The sequence below is a fragment of the Galleria mellonella genome, unplaced genomic scaffold, assembly GCF_026898425.1.
Source record: "Galleria mellonella isolate WM207_F2 unplaced genomic scaffold, CSIRO_AGI_GalMel_v1 utg93, whole genome shotgun sequence".
NCBI lineage: Eukaryota > Metazoa > Arthropoda > Insecta > Lepidoptera > Pyralidae > Galleria > Galleria mellonella.
The window spans coordinates 3,991,069-4,005,978 of NW_026442176.1; the positions used below are offsets into that span (position 1 = coordinate 3,991,069).

Sequence of the window (14,910 nt, forward strand, 5' to 3'; positions counted from 1 at the left end):
ATTTCCATTTAGTATTTGGACTTTGTACTGTAATAAAAGTTAAATTTGTAGTTCTGTCTATGTACATTGTTATATACATAAACAATTTTAGGGACATAACTTGAGGCTGAGTAATTCATAATATGAATTTTAAGACTTCGGATATTTTACTACTCAGACAACCTTTAAACATTCGAAAAAAGAATTCTGATTTTATAATAATATTAAATTACTGAAGTATTTTTATTCTTAACAATATCAATTATATTTAAGTACGCTATAATATTTTGGAGATCTTTTTTTTATTAAAATTAAATTATTTAATACAATGTAAAATGAAATTTAAATCAATTTACAGAGATCATCGTTTTCCTACCCTTATCCCAATTATTGTTTGAGGTCGGCGAAATGTTTTTTATCCGTATTACAAAAAGATTTGGCTTATAGTTTTATGACCGGCCGCCTGTCTGACGTCCACGTCAATCAATCTACAGAGATCAAAATATTTTTTTATGCAACTTAGAACGACAACAAACTGCCGGCTTACTTGAAAAAAAAGTGATAACCGTCACCTATAGACATAATAAAATATATTTTGTCGCTCATGATATATTTATTGTTTTAGATATTCATTTTTATTAGGAATTACTAATTATTTCGTTACAATGGTGGGAATGCGAAATTATAAACATGGCCGAATATCTAGAAACTAGAGAGGGAATCATCGTAAATACTAGAAATTAATAAGTTTCTATTATTAATTTTTGTTATAATAAGAAACAGTTTTTACATTTCAGTTTTAACTAGTCACATACTAGTTTATACACGCGACTGTTATTTATTTTTTCCTAGTTTATTATATTAGATACAGATCGTGCACCTAATTGCATCAAAGCACCAATCAGAGAATACGTAGTTTAATTATTAGATTCATAGAATGATATCATCTATTAGGTGATCTAACACAAGTACGTATGCTGAATATATTACACTTTGGCCTTCGTTCAACAGTCATAAAAAGATATTACGTATAGTTACTTGTTATTCGATAAAATATACATGTACTAAAGGTTTTTTTTTATGCAACTTAGAGTGGCAAACAAGACGACCCATCTGACGAAAAGGGGTAACCGTCGCCTATAGACATGAGCAGTACCATGGACATAACAGAGTATACTGTTTCGCCCATGATACCACCCATGCGTTGCCATTCCTGAGGACTCAGGTGTTATTCCTTTATACCCTGTAAATTGCCTGCCATATCGCAACCTTCAAACCGAAACACAGCCATGCAAACACAACTGCTTCCCGGTAGAAACACTTATAGGTCAAAGTTGCGCAAGCAAATGACTATTGTACATAGTCGGTAGACTGATAATATATAGCAACATCTAAATATTGTACTTACAATATCTATGAATATATTGGCCTAATAACAGATATATTTATTTTTGTTGGATGAAAATGGATTGGCAACTTCGCTTGCGCCAACGGGATACGCTAACGGAGCACCAGTGAAGGGTGATCGATGAGAATGAAAACTGGCCAGTCAGCCTATCATGATGAATTCATCAGGAATTAATCATGATAGTTTCCAGGGGGAACCGCGTGGAGGTCGACCTGGTTAGGTATATTGCTAGCAATGGGATTTTTAGTCTTCATTACTAACAATCCCTTTCCCCCCCATAACATAACAGATATATTAGATATTATCTAATATATTATATTTAATATCGAAAACAGACCCCGCTCGTAATGAATGTAGATATCTGACTGGTATGGGTGATATTGCAGTGGGTGGTCACCAATGGGTATATAGATATCAGATATTAGCCATATTTTATTTATTTATTTATTCTTTATTGCACAATAAAACTTTGTGTAAGTGGTGAACTTAATGATGAAATTAATTTAACGTAAATATTTTCATATTAATTTTTCATAAACTATAAAGTTTGGAACTCGGCTGTTTTGGTTTGGTTTGGTGCTGACGGCCCATAGCTTTGGCGACATTGTTTTCACGTCACGTTTACACGATGATCCATTTAGGATCGCGTGATCAAATTATATGTAGTTGCAGAACGCTAGTTTCATAAAAAGATCTCGCGAAGAACTAAACTCCTTTTGTCTATCTACTAAGGCATGTTTTGAAATTAGAGGGTCGATCACACGTGAAACAGTTTACGATATTAATGTTTAAATCTAGTTTCGTGTCATATCTTGAGAGTAATTCCTTAATTTTGAAATAATTAGGTTTTTTTTTTAGTTGTTTCGACTAAAACCATTTTTTAGATTCATTTACACTTTACTTCCTTTTTTCGCTCAAGGCTTGTCTATAAAAAATATTCAGATTAAAAAGAAATATATTAATTTTTAATAAATTTAAAAATGGAACATGGTTATAAAAAGCTATTTTAATAAAAATAATTTTAATTTGATTTCAAATTAAATTAAAAATAGAATAGGCATAGGTAGCTATCGGAGAACATTGACCTGATTTTTCGTAGGATGTTACCTACCCATAAAATTTAGAATTTTTCTTTTAATATTAGAACAAATAATATTCTCATTACATTTTGGAATGTAAGATTCAAGAAATAATATTTAAGCATGTAATTTCTTATAAAAAGGGAGACTAATAACACGCGTAATAAAATTATATTCCATTTTTCTTTTATTAATATCAAAAGTAATAAATTTTTTTTTTAATAATGTGAACATTATTATAAATTATACTTCCTTTTTTTCTAATATAGGAGATAAATGAGCATGCGGCTCACCTGATGGTAGGTGATTATCACAGGTAATAGGCACCTGGAACATCAGAGAAATTGCAGGTATGTTGCTGGCCAATAATACACAAATTGCAAATTTTTAAAAAGAATTATGTTCTTTTTTTGAAAGTTTCAATGTTGTATCTGTTCGGAAATACTGCTGCTAGGAATTTGATTTCATATTTTGGTTGTGAGTGGAAGAAAATGTTTACAGAAATGCATGGTGGATGATCGCCACTCATCCAAATAAAATAGGGATGAAGAACAGGTTGTGGCTAGTTGTACGGTGATGAAATTCTGCAGCTGATATTAATCCGAATAATTCCTCTGAACACACTTGATGAAAGCATAGATAATTTGTATGATTTCATAACGGTCAGTTGAAACTTTTCAAATTATAAAAATGGCGTCAGGCCAAATGAAATTTCAGACATATCACTAAAACCTTTAGTATTTAGATTGAGCTTAAATATAAGATTAAGTGTGTATTTCTGGCATTTACCAGAGGGAGACTTTGTATAAAAGTCGTTTGCTTGGGTACCTCTGTCCCATTCGTGTTTCAACCGTAAAGCAGTTGTGTTTGCATGGCTGTATTTCGGTTTGATAGCGTGAATTTAGAGCATACAGAGGAATAACACCTGAGTCCTCAGGAATGGCAACGCATGGGGGGTATCATGGGCGAAACAGTATATTCTGTTATGTCCATGGTACTGCTCATATCTATAGGCTACGGTTACCACTTTCCATCAGGTGGGCCGTCAGCTTGTTTGCCATTCTAAGTTGTATAAAAAAATATATTCTATTATATAAATAGATTTTGCTTAGCAATAGAAACGATATTACCAACTGAAATGTAAGCTAACAATGCCACTCTTAGTTCACCACATAAGAACAATAAGTATTAAAAGACTCCGATAAGAAAGTATGCGATTGACACATCGTTTCTTCGAACCGTTTGATAAACATCCGGACGGATTCGGGTTTTTATATATTTATAAATATTGCATTAGCACAAAGGTCCCTATTGATAAACTTTACGAAAGCGTATACATATTAGTTGTTTTATTACGTACATATTGTATAGAGGTACATAAGCGTACATTCAATACAATGATTTAATAGATAATTGCATGTTGTTTTTATTATGGGCTCGAGTTGATCATTTAACCGATTTCGAAATAAAGGGTTTTGATTTGATTGTCTTTATATTTTTTTTAAAGGATGATAATGGAATGGCAATCCCGTCTGTACTAACGGTATACGTTGGCGGGGCACCAGTGAGGGATGATAGGGGAGAATGAAAAGGCAGGTCAGTGAATCAATACATACATATACACCTGGAATGCAGCACGATGGTTTCCAGGGGGTACTACGTGGAGGTCGACCTGATAGGGTACATTGTTAGAAAAAGAACTGATAGTCCGCATTACTAGCGATGCCCCCCCCCCCCCTCCTCCTGACTGGCTATATTGTTACGCGATACATTCGCCAATTGGAAACACGGTTTTAATTTAATTTCTGAATTTTTTCGAATAAAATTTATTTCAACAATCCTTTTGAACACAGATTGGGTTTATTTTTGAGTCGATTAAATATTAATTTACTAATTTTAATATTAATTCTGTAAACCTGAGGGATGGGCAGCAGCATCACCTGATTGCTGTGAAAACACCCCTTTATGGCCTATGTTCATCAACGGACAGTTTACGGCTGATATAATAATTGTAAAAAAGACATATTGTATTTGCTATGTAGTTTTAATAATATATTAAATGTGTTTTTTTTTCAATTATCGAATAGACTTCCGTAAGGCGACTGGTTTTATTAGTATTTTTATAATTACGTACTATTTACATATGGCCTTTCAAATCGTGTTACGTGATTTTTGACAAGCTTCCAATATAGAAAAAAATACTTTTTTATTTATTGGCAATTATAAATACAATTTGTATTGGCCATTGATTAAATTAATTGCTTTGTTATTTTTCTTTTTGTATAGACTCAAATATCAATAATGAATTGTATGTAATGATTTTAATAATGAATACAGTTTTATTTTAAAGTTTTTTTTTTTAATACCACTGTGATGGCAAACAAGCATACAGCCCAACTGATGGTAAACGGTTACCATAACCTGTAAACTCCTGCAATACTACCGGTATTACGCACGCGTTACCAACCTTGAAGAAACCTCTTTAGACCTTTTTTGAATAACCCCATACTGTAGTCTGTTGGAAAAACCTGGACAGGCAACTCATTCCATTATCTGAGCGTTTGTGGGAGAAAACATCTTTGAAATCGCGCTGTACGCGACTATCTAGGCTCTGAGGTATAGGGGTGAATTCAAAAGTGATTTAAAAAAGGAGGCGTTTTATTGAAAAAAAAAATTACTTGTATACATAGACAAATTTTGTGTACAATAACCACAGATAGGTAACATAGTAAGCTAGCTATTTTTTACAAGTATATATAATATAAAAACAATTTTCAAAACTGTCAAAATGTATCAAAACTGTCATACATTTAAGTAACTTTATATTTTTTTACTAAAAAAAAAGAATGTATCTTCAGATCGTGATAACAGAACGAAATAGACAGAAATAAAACGTAATAATTTATATAGAGAAATACAAAAGGATAATACGACTAGAAACATTCCGGTGAAAGAAAACAGTTTCAAAGGCACCGAGGTAAGGTCAGTAAGTATATTGAAATGGAAAAAAAGGTATTATAGATTAGTTTCACAAAAGTTTCTTCGTTCAAATAGTACGGTAATACAAAATTATTCGCCGCATTATCCCTTGTACTGTGAGGTTGTGGCCATATTTACATTTGACATTGTGGCCATATTTACATTTGACATTGTGGTCATATTTACATTTGACATTGTGGCCATATTTACATTTGAGATTGTGGCCATATTTATATTTTCGACTGTAATAAAAAAGTGTGTTAAGTTTTTATTTATAAATACTGTTTTCATATATTATTATTATAGCCGTGTAGTCCCGGCACAGAATATGTCTTCTTTCTAACCCGTGGGTGTCATAAAAGTCGACTAAGAGAGGACAAGGGATGAGCAGGAGTGTCTATCTTAAAACATCTTTATAGCCTGACTGGGATTGCAATCGCGCCTGCCAAGCGTGACAACTACTGACAAATTCCCAAGGAGGAGGCTTATTCAGCAGTGGACAGTTAAAGGCTGATATAATGATGATGATACCCACCGCTGAGTATAGGCTTCCCCCCTGTGGGGTTTGTCAGTAGTTGCCATGCTTGGCAGGCGAGTTGGCAACTGCAACCCGCTCTTGATGGCTTAACGCTGAGATCATGTGGACGTCAATTTGATAGGTTATAATGCTAGCAATAAGGCTTCTAGACCCCCATTACTGACAAAACTGATACCTGGAAACCATCGTGTTTAGGGGGAAAAGGAATTGTTAGAAATGGGGTCTACCCCATTGCTAGCTATATATCATATCCGGTCGACCTCCACGTGGTTCCCCCTGGAAACCATTGTAGTTAATTCTAGTGGAGTTTATGGGACAATGGGCTAACTGATCTGCTTTCAATATCACCTATCATCCTTCACTGGTGCCCCGCCAGTGTATACCGATAGCGCAGGCGAGGTGACCATTTCATTACCACCCATTAAAAAAAACCATCGAGTTTAATTTTTGTTGAAATCGTTACGATGGGTCAACTGATCTGTTTCCATCCTCACTTATCATCCCTCATTGGTGTCCCGCCAATGTAAATTGATAGCGTTGAATATAATTCCTTTGTCATCCGTTAAAGAAAAAAAAAACAATAATTTATTTTCACGATGCGCAATTGTGAGTCTCTTTACATTGTCGGCTATACCAAAAACAAAAAAAGCGTAGATTTTTATTCTGTTTTCTTATATTAGACTTAAGTATATCGGGTCAATTTGGAGTTTTTACGTAGTCTAGGCACAGGATTATTTATTAGTTCCACTTTTATTTGGATTTTATCCGCAGATAGATTTTATTCGATTGTTTCAGGGAAAGTTGAAATGTAATTTTATCCACATTTCTACGGGTAACTAAAATTATCCTATACTTCTATTTACTTTTTTATTTTCCGCCATTTTCTGTGTTTAATCTTCTTATACTGATACTATAGAGAATATTTGAATTCAGCAAAACATTTTGATTTATGTGACAGTAGCAGTTATTTATACTATATATATAATAGCTATTACTTGAAACTTTGTCCGCGTGACCAGGATTTTTTTTATGGGTAAAAATGGAATGGTAACTCCGCCTGCGCTAACGGGATACGCTGGCGGAGTACCAGTGAAGGGTGATAGATGAGAATGAAAACAGGCCAGTTCCAGCCCATCATGATGAATTCATCAGGAATTAACCATGATAGTTTCCAGGGGGAACCGCGAGGAAGTCGACCTGGTTGGATATATTGCTAGCAATGGGATTCTTAGTCTCCATTACTAACAATCCCTTTCCCCCCTTGTGACCAGCATTTGCGTACTGACCGAGATTAAAAGTAGCTTATACCTTTCTCCGTATATATATAGTACGTGTTACCATATTTCACAGTGATTGGTTAAGCCGTTAAGGCGCTATAAGGTGATAAACAAATACACTTTCACATTTATAATATTAAAATAAGAATAATTGGACAAAGAGGATATAATGAATTAACTGTATTTGTCGCTTCTAACAATTAGGTTTTGCTGGAAGAAATCTCTTATTAGAGATAAGTTCGCCTTTGTACATTATGTTTATAACGAATTGTGATTAACAGTATGTTTTGTGTACAATAAAGAATAAATAATTCGATGATTACAATGACTTCATCTTCAAAAAAATAATTAAATGTAGTATAAGTCTAAAAGTACTGGCATCCCTCTTAAAACATCACCAAAGGACTAACTGTAATTGCCAATCAGCCTGCCAATCGAGGCCTGGCAACCCCCCCCCCCCCCCCCCTTATGGACGAGGCCTATGTTCAGTAGTGGACAGTAATACGTGTGGAGTGTAATAATTAGTAATTTAATACCATAATAACTTAAAGGTCGAGTCAGACCACTATAGTTAAATTAGAGATTTTACTATAAATAAAAAAAGAGAAAGAATTTTCCAAATCAGTTTAGAAGTGATAGAGTTATGAGGTAACAAACATGAAAAAAATAATACAATCGTATTAAGAATCTTTTTCAATCAGTTTAAAAAAAAAAGGGAATTGAACAGACAGTACAAGCATATAAATATTCACTATATTATAAAGTTTTTTTTCTACATATAAATATATGACAAACACTTTGATACTTAAGAAAGTTAAATGACAGATAGGGCAATTTGGAACAGTTCTTACGTAATTTATAGTCGATATCATAGTAACAACAAAGATAATTCATGAACGCTCTTACAGATAAGGCCTTGACCTTACAGAACTGACAGGTTTCACCATCCGTTGGCGTTTTATTAGAATATATACCATTGCTAATGCGGCGATATCATTTTCATATTCCTTGTGCATAATAAATACAGTAAACAGTAAGGATGCTGGTCGGCCGCAAATTTTTGGACTATTGCCAAAATAATCAAGTAGAGGAAGGAGGGTATGATATCGTTATTTATTATATTCTGAGTTTTTATTGACCGTTTCCGATAAGTAATTCGCATTGCAATTGACCTTAGGCCAACGAGAGGATAACATAAATATGGCGGCCTATAAACGGTCAAAATATTAGAAAATTATTTTAACTACTTTTACTTTCTTAAATTTAATAATTTGGATTTTTGTGACTTTGTCACTTCCATTAAGTATATTATTAAATTCTGAGTTTTTATTGATCATTTTCGATAATTAAACTTAGGCCAATGAAAAGATAACATATATATGGAAGATATAAACAGTCAAAATTTGAGAAAATTGTTTTACTAAATATAAAATAATTTTCTTAATTTTAATAAATTAAATTTTTGTGACTTTGTCATATCCATTAAGTATTAGACGTTATTATTAAATTCTGAATTTTTATTGATCATTTCCGATAATTAAACTTAGACCAATGAGAAGATAACGTAATTATGGCGATTATAAACAGTTAAAATTTAAGAAAATGATTTCACTTTTACTAAATTTAATAATTGAGATTTTTGTGACTTTGTCATATCCATTAAGTATTAGACGTAGCATTTATATTCTGAGTTTTTATTGACCATTTTCGATAAGTTATATGCATTGTGCAATTGACTCTAGGTCATAGAGATTATAATTATAATATAAAAACTGCGATCATAAACTGTCGAAATTAGTAAAAAATATTTTATTTTAATTGTGGGCTTTTTTGTAATTTTGTCACGTCCATTAAGTATTAGATGTTACGATGTTTTATGTCATATTAGTAAGAGTTTTTATTGGTTAATTGTAAAATGTATGTAATTCACCTTAGATCAACGAAAATATAAATATGGTAATGTTATAAATAGTTATATTTATTATATTTTTATCCAATTTATTAGTCGGTTTTTTTTTAATTAGTCAGATCCCTAAAGTCTCACGTTTTTATACGTTCTGAGTTTTTATTTACTACTTTCGATAAATTATTAGCACTGTATGTAATTGACCTTCGGCCAAGTAATTTTTATTGGATGAATTTATGGCCGCCAAATTAAAAAATTACGGGCTGCCTGTCAATAATTCATAATAATAATTTATTTTTACCAAAATTAGCAATCGGTTTCTTTGTGACTTTGTCACGTATAAAATATATAAAAAAATAGTTTTCGCTACTACTACTTACTTTATTTGCTATTTATTGTTGTATTTTTAAGTTTTTTGTCATTACTGATAAAAATGTTAGCAGGTATTATAGATATCCAATTATCTACTTTAAATACATATACTTGAATGTTGTTTTAAAGATAAATAGTTTGATGATAAAATGGCATTAATTATATTAAATAATTATCAGTTTTGCGGCGATAACGACGCATTTACCTAGATCAGATGCCTATTTTGAATTATTAAAATTGTATTAATAAATTAAGAGACTTGACTAATTATCTTTTCCTCATTAATTAAGATGGAGAATATAATTAAGATGGTCCGTTATTCGTTAAAATATTAAATATTCCGACTTCTTGATAGAATCGTGAAGCTCGATTTGAAGGCAACCCCGTGTATAAAATACGATTTGTATAAAATGTTATTGCGGATAGGAGAGTATTTAAATGTATGGAATTGACGGGTTGTACGTTATTTATTCATCCCAGGTGAACGGCCTCCTTAAGATTTTTTTTCTAAAAGAACCGATTTTAAACTCTCACTCATTCGGAAGTAATTATTTGATATTTTATGCATTGTTCATTACTAGAGTGTTCCTAATTCTATTGATCGAAATTGTAAGAAGTATGACGGTTGAGAATAGAGGAGACCGAGGTTGATTGACCATATTTTAGTTTAGATTTTTTGTTTTATTAAATATAATTATAAAAATCAATATATTTGATAGATACACTATAAAAGTTTGAAAAACAATGACAAAAGCTTGTAATAAGTTATGATATAGTGTATATATTGGCTTATTTGTCTAATGATTGATCTTCAATGGAGGAATTATTGAAGGTTAGCAATAATATTGTGGTGTGTAGGTTTGTTTATGAACGAAAATATAATTGTACTTTGTATATAGGTTTACATTGCTGGCGAGAGATGGTATGTAAAGATGAAGTTAGGCTAGTTGTGCTATCATGACGAATTTATCAGGAAATAATCACGATAGTGATTAAAACTGATATTTTCCCATGACCTAACAATATATCTTATTGTTAGCAATAGGGCTAATTTCCATTACTCAACCTTTTCAATAAAATGAATACACAGTGATAGAAATTATTAAAAATTAGTACTATAAATGAAAATCCATTACAACCAAATAAATTTTAGTGTAGTACTTTAAAACTTTTATTACTTATAAACACTTACTCGTATTTTTTTTTAATAGGTTATAATGGTATGGTAATCCCGCCTGGTAATCCCGCCTGGTAATTCCGACTGGTAATGTCGGTATACACTGGTGGGGCACCAGTGATAGATGACTGATGAGGATGAAAGCAGGTCAGTTAGCCCATCCTGACGAATGCAACTAGAATTAGCCATGATGGTATCTAGGGGGAACCACGTGGAGGTCGACCTGATAGGGTATATTGCTAGTAATTAGGGTATTTGGCTCCATTACTAATAATCCTCCCCCCCCCACTTGTATTGAACTTGTTAAATATTAGTTAAAATCATAAAAAAATCTACAAGAAATAGAACCACATAATAAAAGTAATGATCGAGGCCGAGATAAGGATTAGGAAACCAAAAAACGGCGTGAATCATTAAGCAATGTAAATATTTATGTTTGTTCTAATTACAGTTGCCTTGGCTGTTTGGTTGAGGCTCGAGGTGTGTGAATCAACATTAGTTACCTCTCGAGTCACTATGTATGCTATACAATACACGTATAATTATTGTTTAGATATAGTTTTTCCATTATCGGTTGATTAATTAAATTTCTTATCTTTTTTTTTCGTAACTACTAAGCCTGTGAGACTTCTCATGATTTTTTTAAAACAAAATACAGCTCATGTTAATAGCTGATAATATAGTTTCCTATAGGTGAGAGAATTTTAAAATTTGGTTTTCGAGTAATCGTTTTCCGAGTTTATTCCATTATAAAAAAAATAATCTTTTCTTTTTATTCGTACGTAAGTAATATTAGAATAGACAATGTCAAATGTCTCATAAATCTATATCTTAGGTAGGTATTGAAGTGTTTTGTCTTTTTATTGTGCCAAAATTTCTAATTTGAAATATGCCAAAATACTTTAATAGTTAAAATATGATTATAAAAGAGTTCACTTTTATTAAATAAGCACGTAATTCTATTTGGGTTTGTATTTACCTACATTAAATTTATAGCAAAATCTTTCCAATCATTAAATTAAATAGATCACAAACTTGCAGTACCAAACCTAGGTAGATACTTACTTAATTTACTAAGTTGAAATTTGGCAGTACGAAATTGCTTTAGGCTTAATTTGCCCGACACCACCCACGCTGTTATTGGTTGCTTCATAATAATAAATAAGTACTTACTTATATCAAAACAAAACTTGTAGGTAATTTAAATTTGGAAGTTATTGTTTAATACATAGATAGGTATTAAAATAATAAACAGTGGTAGGGTTCAAATTTAGTAATCTACCGCAATATAACGCAATGATTAATAGGTTCAAAATCTCAAAAATTACTTGAACTACGAATTTGAAATTTGGCGGATATATTGTTTATAGGATATAAACATCTAATATAATGGTATTTTTTGAAAATTTAAGTACAATTGGATGATAACAGTACCCGCGGGAAACAACTGAATGCACAAGTAATTTAGCAAATCATTATAGGATATGATTAATTCCGTCTAATAAGCCTTTCTGTGGTTTCATGAAAATCAAAATTAGCACAGTTTCCTGGTAACGACAATAATAATTCAATATCGTAACTATTATTAGTCACATATTACGCCTTATCTCGTAAACTCACCTAGTTGTCAAGATAATAATTCGTACTAACCTTGCAGAAAAGTATCCGGGTGCGAAGGACTAAAAAATTATAACTCCGAATTTAGAAGCACATTACATCCATCTAGTTCACTTTGGGACAACGTTACACAGGACGGGACGGGCACGCTCGTTGAGCACACACAACATCACATTTTGCACTTGCTAACGATAAACAATAAACGTGGAATAACAGAGCGTATCCAGTTAGTGAGAGTTGACTTCGAACGTTCCCTTTGGGATGCGGCGAAACACAGAAACCTGTAACTGATATATTTTTTTTATATATATAATTTTATGTTCGTCGGAGACTACGCGCGGTCGTAATCTTTTACGCAGCGACACGTACAAACACGACGCGAGCGGTCGAGCAACTGAGGGGTCGGAATGGAACGGAACGCAGTCGACGGCAATTGAACGGCAGCGCGGCGCATGGGGCGCCTTGGACCGCATGGTCCCTGCTTACAAACCAAATAAATAAATAAAATTATTGAAATATTTTAACTAACTTCAAAAAGAAAGAGGCTGTCAATTTGGTAGTATTTTTTTTATGTTTATTCGGTACTTTAGAGTTGCGTCATTCATAAATGTATTTGGGAAATTTCATTTTTTATTTGAAATAATATACTTACATACTTTCAGATTGGTATCGTAGACATTTCATCAAAAACATTCTAGTAAATTGATTTTTAAATCAAATAACTAGTTTATGGTTGTGATTATGGTTAATTTAGTATTGTTAAGTTTGAAGCTGATTTTTTTTGTGGAGCAAAATTTATACAATTAATTCAAGTGTCAACAATCATAAATGAAAGGAAATCTTAACGCTAAATAATTAAAAGTGCTAATAAGTATCATAATTTAAATATTTGAGATTGTTTTCCACAAAAAAAAAATGAATTGTAACAAAACCAGTTATTTTGATTTAATAACTAAATTACTGAACCGATTTTGATAAAACTTCAACGGGACTAATCTACGAGTATATGTATATCATTTCGGATAAAAAATGTGAAAGAGAGATTGCATTTGTTTATTATCTCTCAGCGCTTTGACGCTGTTTAGAGGTAAGAATCACTTTAAAATTTGGTATGTAATTATTATATGCGATGGAGAAGCATATAGGCTAGTTTTTATCCCGGCCAGTAAACATATCCTGGTCACGCGGATAATGCTGCGGATAAAAGAGAGTTAATAAAGAATTATATAAGATTATTGAGAAATTATAAACGAAGCAAATTTTAATATAATTAAAAATAACAATTACAATTTACTTTATACAAGTTACAAAAGGTAAACTTAATAACTCATTCATAAATAATTATAATGAATTAATTAATTCATAATTAATCATGGAATTATAAAGGCAGCAAATTCTTTTCTAGAATTATTAATAATAATAATAAATTATAATTTATTTTACATACATATTATATTACAAATGACTATAAGCAAATTTAAGCCGTGTAAGTTCTGGAATAGAATGGCCACCCCTTCCTTTCTCGTGGGTATCGTTAGAGGCGACTAAGGGAGCTTATGGAGGGATGGGCAGCATCTCTTTTAAAACATCACCAATAGCCAAACTGCAGTTGCCAACCCGCCTGCCAAGTGTGGCAACTACGGGCAAAATCCACCTTATGGGGGAAGCTATGTTCAGCAGTGGGCAGTTAATGGCTGATACAACAACATAATGAAATTTAATTAATTATTCATAAGATTCTCGTGTATATACCTATTTAACTTACGCATTTATGCCATTGACTGTTATGGTGAAGTAATAAAAACCACAATTAATAAATACGTAAATGAATACATTGTAATTATTTGCCTACACCTACTTATTTAGTAATCAATTGTGAGGAACAAGTAGGTAGATATTTTTTATACCTATATATATTTCATACGAGCTATTCTTAAACGACATGAAGAGGAGGGAAAGGGATCGTTATTAATGGGCAGGTTAGTTGGGGGGTATCATGGGCGAAACAGTATACTCTATTATGTCCACGGTACTGCTCATGTCTATAGGCGACGGTTACCACTTTCCATCAGGTGGGCCGTCAGCTTGTTTGCCATTCTAAGTTGTATAAAAAAAAAGTTCCAATTACTATCCCTACCAGGTCAACCTTCACGTTCCCCTTGGAAACTATCGTGACTAATGTGGGCGACTATGGAAACAAGGAATGGAAATTGGAAATATATGTATAATAAATAGTCAAAGGAACTTAGAAAACTAGGGCCGTGAAGGTAAGCCAAAGGGAAACAATAGATATGCGTGTCAATTTCGAATTAATTAATATGTAGTTTGTACTCTACAACTAATTTTTTTTATACCACTGAGGTGGCAAACGAGCATACGGCCCACTTGATGGTAAGCGGTTACCTGATGATAATTTATCATTGAATTCGTCACGATGAGCTAATTGACCTGCCTTTTCATCCTCACCAATCATCCCTCACTGGTGCCCCGCCAGTGTATACTGATAGTGCAGGCGGAATTACCATATTATTGTTTTTAATTAAAAAAAAAACATCAAGTAGAAAGAAGTTCTTTATTC

The 14,910-nt window shown here is 32.3% G+C and overlaps 1 protein-coding gene across 2 annotated transcripts in view; it reads right to left on the reverse strand.

The window, feature by feature from the left end:
* The window catches only part of LOC113516678 (leucine-rich repeat neuronal protein 1-like), a 374,371-nt gene extending 361,646 nt beyond the window's left edge, over positions 1–12,725 (reverse strand). The window contains exon 1 of one of the 2 annotated variants that reach the window (XM_052902599.1): positions 12,366–12,725. The gene's annotated coding sequence lies outside the window, so the exon portion shown is untranslated. Of the gene's footprint in view, positions 1–12,335 lie in introns of both variants that reach the window. The other variant, XM_052902597.1, reaches the window with a different exon arrangement.
* Between the last annotated feature and the right edge of the window lie 2,185 nt (positions 12,726–14,910).